Below are 9,210 nucleotides of genomic sequence, written 5' to 3' on the forward strand. Positions count from 1 at the left end.
GGCCGCCGTGTCAGTGGGGATGGTGTTCGCTCTCTCTTGTAGCGTCCTGATGACACCCAGTTTATGCTCCAGTGGATGACGAGAGTCAAATTTTAAATACTGATCTTTATGTGTAGGTTTACTATACACATCAGCTTTTAGATGTCCCCCACTACTGATGGAAATCTCACAGTCTATGAAGGCTAACCTTCCACTTTTCATATCCTCCCTGGTGTATTTGATGTATCGGTCCACCGAGTTAATGTGATCCGTGAATTGTGGTACGTCCTGAGATTTGATTTTCACCCAGGTGTCATCCACATACCTGAACCAATGACTTGGTGTTGTTCCAGGGTAGGATAGCAAAGCCCTCTTTTCCACTTCTTCCATGTACAAATTGTCCACGATGGGTGAAACTGGGAAACCCATGGCACACCCATGTTTCTGCCTGTAGTAATGACCCTTGTATGTGAAATAGGTGGAATTAAGACACAGTTCCAAAAGCAAACACACTTGGTCGGTGCTGAGAGTGGTCCTGTTGCTGAGGCTGGGGTCATCCTGTAATCTCTTACGGACTACCTCCAACGCTTCCGTGACTGGGATGCAAGTGAAGAAAGATGTAACATCGTACGAGAACATGGTTTCATCTGCCTCCATAATGACATCTCTCACCTTCTCGACAAAAGCCAAGGTGTTCTGGATATTCAGAGCTGCCCACCAACAGGTTGAGGATCGGAGCCAGAAACTTAGAGATGTTAGAGGTGACTGAATTGATCATGCAGACAATTGGTCTTAAAGGTGCACCCTGTTTATGTATCTTCGGTAAACCATACAGACTTGGTGTAGATTCCCCTGGGTATAGCCTGTAGTATTAGGTCCGGTCTTGTTCTAACTGCTTCAGACAGTCTATCACGGTCTTGTTTCAGGGGCTCATAAGTATTTTCGTCACTGAGCAGTGACATAATTTTCTCGTGATAGTCTTTCTGGTTTAGCAAAACCCTGCGCCTACCCTTGTCTGCTGGAAGGATGATAATGTTGTTGTCATTGCTAAATGATGTGAGTGCCTTCCTCTTCTCCATACTCATGTTGGATGCTGGGGGCTTCGTATTGCTGAGACAGGCTGAAACTTTCGTCCGTAGTTGCTCTGCTTCCATGTCTGCAATGTTGTTGTTTCGAATTGCTGTTTTTGTGGCTGTGATCAGTTCCACTAGCGGGATTTGTCTCTCACCGCCAAATTCAACCCTTTAGCAAGGATGTTTTTCTCTGCTTGGTCGAGCTGTCTGTCAGACAAATTCTTCACCCACTTGTCCACTGACCTCCCAGCCCATTGTTCCTTCAGTGGTGCTAGTTTCAGTCATTATGCAAATGTACTGTTTATAAGATTGGGGAAACCTGCAGTCAGCTGAGACTGAAGAAGTCACTTGGATGAGTGATGAAACGTTTCTCCCACTGAAAATGCTACGCCCGGATGACCAGAATCAAACTTTGGGGATTTACTTACCTGGATGATTGAGCATGCATCAAGATATTTTGGCCCACCGTTCTTTACACCATTGCGTCAGTTCACTGAGGTTTGCGGAGATGCGTTTATGGACCTCAGATCCTTTGAAGCTCTACTGCAACACCTTGAGTCTTTTATTTTTCATTTTTTGTGTAGATTTGCTGCTGTGTTTGGGATCACTGTCCATTCCAGTTTTACGACCCAGTTTTAACCCAGCTTTAGCTGTCAGGTAGGTGCCCTCACATTTGACTCCAGAATGCTTTGGTATACAGAGGAGCTCATGATGGACTCAATGACTGCAAGATGCCCAGGTCATGTGGCTGCAAAAAAAAAAAAAACCTAACTCATTACCCTTTCACCACTGTGCATTACATTAGGTATGAGGTATTTGTATACATATGCTGTGTTCCCTTTTCACCAAATGCGGTGATATGCATTATGGTCAAAGGTCTCTGCTTCAGTTTCATCTGTCCATTATTCCAGAAGGCATGTGATTCATTCAGCTGTGCTACCTTCTTTTTTAGAAGAGGCCGTCTCTTAGTAATCTTTCAAAACAAGCCATAGTTGTTCAGTCTTTTTTCTAATTGTACTGTAATGAATTTCAGTGTTCAACATGCTAACTGAGGCCTGTAGAGTCTGAATGTAGCTTTTGGGTTGAACTTCTCAGATTCATGCATCTGAATGCTCCACAGCAGCAAACTGCCAAAACATCTGCTTTTATAGCAGATGCTATTATACATGCTGAAAATCAGTTATTCAAGGGTATTTCATAAGCAGCACCTTTTAATTAATTTGGAAACAGTAAGTGTTTACTTAGCCTTTCACAGAACTGCACATAGTCTAATGTTTCAATCTGGAGTGGCAATAAGATAATCCCTAGCTTATTCTGCTGAAAAAACATGTTAGTGTAAGTTATAGAAAGTAAATATAAATATATACAATTTTACTACAATAATACCACCACATAGCTTAAAGTGACATAAACTCTAACTTGCATGTATCGACTTACATCTTTTCCTATTTTGACCGGCTCTACTGGGATCACAGGTGGGGCATTCAGCATCTTTGCCATTATAGAATTCTCCCAGAGATTTCTACGGTATTAAGGATTCTTTAATTGGAATCTTTCTCTCTTCATCATCAAAACCAAATCAAAAACAGGGCTAGAAGACTCAGATTTTTGAAAATTTAAAGGGTTACCAAGCGATATCCTAGTAGCAGCGCCATAGTGCTGTTTTTACTACTCCCTGTTTTCAGAAAGCTAAATAAACTGTCAATTTTGGCTTTCTCCAAAAGCAGTGTGTACTGTTTTACCAGCTGGGTTGTCTTTAAAGGATACGGCTTTGTTACATTACTGTCCTCTGTCAGCAGGACAGACAGCAGGTAAGTGGATTATATGTTTAAGCAATCAATAGCCAATCACTTAGGCCAGTGGAATAAAGCCAAGAGCCCTTGCTTGGTTGTGGATGGGGCTGAATAATTGTGTGTGTGTGTGTGTGTGTGTGTGTGTGTGTGTGTGTGTGTGTGTGTGTGTGTGCGTGCGTGCTGTTGAACTGCGTACTCTATATGCAGCACGCTTAAGGACATCCTCACTTCAGGACATTATGAAATCCATCAGGAGTCAATGATGTTGTGATTCATCCTTTTCTGCTCCAGCTGTCTACATCTAATAAATGAGAGTAAAGCTAATGAGAACAAATGAGGAGGCAGTGCAGAAAACTACAAGGCCATTCAGTTGCATTGTAATGCTGCTTCTGTCTCTGTTTTGCATGTCCTTCACTGCTACAGTAAAAGGTGAATCTCTTTGTAATACATGGACATGTTGAGGACATCCAGTCAAGGCACGCCAAGCGTTTGACAGCTCCAGTAATGTGAAACCTTTTAAAGATCTATTCTTTTAGTAGCCTGTAATTGTAATTAATTTATGAGGTAACAAAATGTCTCCTGGAGGAAAAAGTCATCCTGTTTAATAGTGTCTGTAATTTCGCCGCTCTCTCGTTACAGTGAAAAAGTGGCTGTAAAGATGAAATGGTCTGCTTGAAAGCAATTCAATTAAGTGAAAAAGAGATTCATCAGTAAGTTGTAATAATAAGAGAACAGAAGTCCATTACCACCCTTGTTCTTGTCTTTAAGATGGTAAAAAAAAAAGGACAAGTCACACCTACGAACAAAATTGTGCAGATAACACAATTTTCATAAAACTACTGCAGCTATCATAACTTTCAGTTGCAGAAGGAAATATTTGGATTTGCAGTATTCTATGAGGTTCTGTGAGCCACTGTAAACTTTTGGAGGTCTAAATCATAATTGGTGATGACTCCAAACCCAACCCAAACTCTAACCCTAGGCAATCAGAATGTATAATTTCTGATTTTATTAAATTGTTCTCCAGTGTCCTGGCCATCAGAAACCACAACAAGACATACAACAAGTTGGGAAACATACTACACATAGTCATGGCACAAAAGTGATTACACTTCATTTAGGTTATGTAACACAGCAACCAAATAAGCACTGAACTCAACAGAGCGGTATGTGTCAGAAGTAACAACAGCAGTACCGTGTGATTTTTGTAAAAGTCACAGTGAGATATAGATGAAGGACAACCTGTCTGAGCTTGTAACTTTTTTTCTTTGCCTGAGGATAAGCTTTGTGCTTCTTGTAAGACTTCTTGAAAAACTTAGCAATGTCCACTTCTAGAGAAATATAATTAAAAAATATCCATCCATCCATCTGGGACTGTGGGAGTTAAAAAAACCTCAGGCCTCAGTCACACAGGCATAGACACTAGTCTATGTGAAATTTCCCCTTGTGGGACTAATAAAGGTATCTTACGGTATCTTATCTTATCTTATCTTAGTCCATGACTCTCTGGCAACCACTTGTTTATTGGGACTGATGGTTGCCAGGTTTGTATGGAAAACAAGTCGGTGTCTTCCATACAAACTACAGGCAACCGCTTCAATCTGCTAGTGCCCAAAGCATTTATAAGTTTTTTGGTGCAGTGCTTTATACAGATTTGCAACCAATTTCACATGGCAGTAGCAAGTAACCTCCTGCAAACAACTGCCATGCAGTTGGTCAGGGAATACATGTTATTCTTTAGCAACGAATGGTTACCATGGGGTCACTGACCAATACTGGGAAATAGTAACTGATTTCACAGCAATTACCAGCAACCACTCACAATCGGTTGGGGAAAATTCATTTTTCCCTATTGAATTGATCTAATGCTGATTGGTTGGGTTGAATAATACAACAACCTGCTAGAGCAGAAACCTTCAGTAAAGGTGAGAGGATTGAAATTGTGAATGGGTTTAAATACCTTGGGATGATTCATGCACGCCATTATTTCTAATATGTCAGATTGCATCACATGTTGGGGCCAAGCTGAGGAAACAGTCATTAAACAGTGGATTCATGTATACCGTGACTGGATAGAATTCTTGTCTGCGCTGAATCCAAACCACATTGAGGCCCATGTGAGCCATACATTTCTGGGCACTTATCAAAATACAGGTATATTTACATATTCCTGTACTCTGTCAGTATATATGCCCATGTAACTCAATTCTATGACTCGTTCCAGTTTGAGGTAAAACGCAGCTTTTCTGAGGGTTTTTTTTTTTTTAGTTTAACCTTGGTGGTAGTTGTAGTCTTGGCCTTAATTTATTGTTTACACTGGTGTCCTTCAGTGTACTCAGTTTCTAGAGAATTGCATTCATTCCTTTTCAGCCCTGTCCAATTGCTGTGGTATTGGAAATTTCACAGGCAGGCCTTTGTTGGACTTAATATTTGGCAAAATGAATATGTTATTGCTCATATCCCAACACCCGGGCAGTTCTCTGCATCACCCAGCACTGGCTGGCATCTCTGCTCTGGCATGTCATTTTCAAGGTGTGTCTAAGTAGTCTCAACTATGATCCATAAATATACCAGCAACAAAAAGAACATAGCAACACTGCCAGACAAAGACTGCTCTGTGTTACTTTATCAGCTTAGTATGTTAAAACAAAAGCACTAACACAAGAAGAACTTTTTGAGAATATTGTGTTCATACAGAGGGAAAAAAGAGAGGAAGCGCTGTAATAGGGAAGAGAAAGACTTGGCCTATATGAAAAATAAATCTTATAAAGTAGCTGTGAAATATGATCAGTGACATGAGGACTTTAATCTAAGCAAAGCATATTATAGGAGAAGGAGCCCTGATTCAGCAGATGTTAAAATACCAATTCACATTTTTCTGCCTTAAAACAATACCCACATGCACATATGTACATCAAAAGAGTTATTGGTGACTGTAATTCTTCCTCCTGTCTGTGTAGTGTAGAAATCCTTTCTAATTTGCTCATGTACTGACTGATTTATTGTGTTCACCACTTCAGTTGACAGCTAAAGCTAATAATTAATAGATTCATAGTTTTACATTTTAGCATCAATTCCAGTAATGGCTCAGTTAGACTAAAGCTAAAACAGGAACCTCTTAGGAACAATTGGTAATTGCTTGGTGATTGTGTTGAATTTTTTGCTATCAGTGACTGACGGCAAATAGTTGGGATGAAACAACTTATTGACCAGAGGCTGAGCGTGCAACACCTTCAACCTCTGGACGACCACTTTCAGTCTTAAGGTTGCCTGGTAGGAGGCAACCTATCTCCAAACAACTTCAAACTGACTCGAAGTGACTGCAATCACTATATATTTAAACTCTTTGAGGTTTTGCTAGACATGGAAAGGAAACAATTAATGTGAAGTTCTGTATATGAAGACAGTAACAGATTTGGAAACATAACAAAAATTGCAAAAGATTTGCTGTACTTTCTTTCCAGTTTTACTTAGTTCAACCGCAAACTGATGCACATATGTTGCTTTGAGGATGGCAGCTGACTGCAGGTGGTTGCAGGTGTGGTCCCATGCTTTCAAGCAACCATTTCAAAAGCAACAAGATCACAAGTCCAATGCACATGCTCACAACAGTTTTGGTCCTGTCGCCGTTTTCTGTAGTGCCACTGTAATATAATAGATTTGTGCCAGATGTCATACTCATGTCTATTACCTTGCATAGCTGCACTATGATATTACTATTTAAGCCTTGAATTTAGCAATTTTGGCACTGGCATTTTGTTTTCTTGCTTAAAAGAGGACATGACTATATTTAAACAACAGGGTAATGCTGTCCTGCTGTCCTGTTTCACAAGTGTTGATGAAGTGATTCTCTGTGATATCACAACCTCAAAAGGTTGCTACTTGCGCTCATCCTTCTTTTCATTACATTTTCCCAAACAGTAAAATTCTGCTTATAACAACATCAGTATTAATTACATAATTTATAATGTTTAATTGGAGTGTCTGATTTACTGCAGAAACAGCATTTTCCTTATTATTCTAACATCACACAGTACCAGGTTATAGATATTAAATTGCATCCCACTGAGCATTACTGAGCATGAAACATGTGGTGAAGTGACTGCCTTTAAGTTCTATAACCAAAATGAATGAAATTCTTTTACATCAAATTTGTTTGTTGTTGATTAGAAAAACTAATATGCTGCAGTTTAAACAGCTAGAGACATTTGGCTGTTAATATAACATAACTGTTATGTAATTAGGATCCTGGATGGAGGACATTCTATTCTAACAAAACACTATTTTACACAAATAAACATTGTTTTCTGAAAGTGCACAATCTTGCTTCTGAGCATTGTAAACCAATGCACTGTGCGCTGTTGTCTGGTTATCTTTTAAATTCATGCATCTGATAAAATTTCATTTTGGTATCTACTATCACACTATTTCACCTTCACAAGCAAACCCTGTCTGAGGAGGAAGAAAGAATTTGTTCCTAAACTCCATATTCCACGTTTCAATGATACATGTTTAATTAAACTAACTTAAACTGCAGAGTCCTGATACAACATAAGCTTTCATCACTGACAGTGAAATGACTTTATCTGATGTATGGACAAGAAGAGCAGTCTGAGCACCAGCAAATCTTTCAGTGTAGTCATGTGTATGCAAGCGCTGTATTAGGATAGAGTGAGAAAATTTTGAATTTGTCCTTCAACAATAAGGTGCAGACAAAAAGCTGACAGCAGAGACAAATGAACTCACTGCTCTGTCCTTGGACGTCTGGGAATTGCCAGAGCTTAACAATGACACTCTGCTGTGCCTGTACAAACCATCTCCTCTTTGATCTTGCATTTTTCTTCTGGCCATTGCACCCAGAGGAGTTAGCTATAGAGGGAGGACTCATGGTCACAGTAACACACATGTGTTCTCTTGCATAGCTATTCAACATATGATAAACAACTGAGACAACTTGCCACAGTTCTTCTGTCTTGTCTCCACATGTAATCCCAGACTGACTCCATCAAGCTGAGATAAGGGCACTGAGGGGGCCAGACCAGGTCTCCTTGTACTTTTCATTGCTTGAGATAGCTGTTTATCTGACTCTGGATTTGTCATTGTAATAAAGACTCCATACAGACTTTTGGGACTGATCAGATGCCCCCAGTGGTTTTGCAATCTAGAAATCTAAAGAACCTTGCTTTCTTATGGGCTTTACGGTAAATCCCTTCTTTAATGTCATAAATACAAGTTACATGGAAAGAGAAGAACAAAATGCCCTGGTTCCAAAATGAATGTTTAATTTAATTAGTCATGTCTTTAGACATTAGAAGAATTAGCTTGTCATTTTTAATGCATACACCCAAGGGCAGAAGGAGAAGGCAGTGGAAGAGCATGATAATGCCATTACCTTCCCATCTCATTCCTCCAGAATCACATGATGAGCAAAAGAGGGGTATTTTCTACTTGAAGTTGGGTGCAGTGACGCAGAGAAATGTTAAATATTCTCCACCTTGTCTTTCTCTCTGGCTTCCCTTCAAACATAAATTACCGATTTACTTGGCAAGCAGAGTCCTTGTAAAGAACTAATTTATCTGAGGAGTGTCTTCAAGGCCAGTGTGGCCATTAGAAATTAGAGCGAAAGAGCATGGAAGTATTACAAGGCTTGTTTTATGACATACTCAAGAAAAAAGTGAATCTCTCGTTACATTTCAGAATATCTCAGTTATTAACACTGGCACATTTAATCGTGAGCAAGACCCAGAAGCACAGAGTCGGTCAGGCCACTGTATCACCTGTTTTAAATTTTCAGCAGCTTGGGCAGAGCTGGCCTCTTAATGTAACATTAACTGTACGTCTCGTTTCATATTGAAATTTAAGCATAATCCCACAAGTCCAGTTAAAAAAGAAGTGTGCGGCTCCTGGTCGCACACGGCAGCTGATCATTTTGGGTTAAGTGTTTGAACAGTTCTGCTTTCAACAAGCCCTGACTGCTCCAGTGATGACCCGAGCAGGACAATGAAAAAGAAATGTGTTCGGATGACTGAGCTGTCTCTGGTTTTTACCCCAGCATTAAAAAGTTGTTTTTCTATTTAATATTTTATGAAGTACGCAATCATAGCAGAAAGTTCACTGAGAAAATCAATACTTCTCGTAACTGTTCATTAAATGTGTAATGATGTTTTTACATCTGCTCTGTGGACTGTGCCAGACTAGTGGCACAGTGTTGCCAGTTCCAGCTAAGCTGAGCCACTAACAGCTGTAGATTCATATTTGTCTTACGGAAAAGTGTGGTATCAATTGTCCATTCTAGGGTCTGTGTCCACAGCCAGCCATTTTTTAACTGAAATCCCCCATGACCTCAGTTTTAGAGGGCTTCTCTC

Source organism: Aulonocara stuartgranti, assembly GCF_965226115.1.
Source record: "Aulonocara stuartgranti genome assembly, chromosome: 7".
Lineage (NCBI taxonomy): Eukaryota > Metazoa > Chordata > Actinopteri > Cichliformes > Cichlidae > Aulonocara > Aulonocara stuartgranti.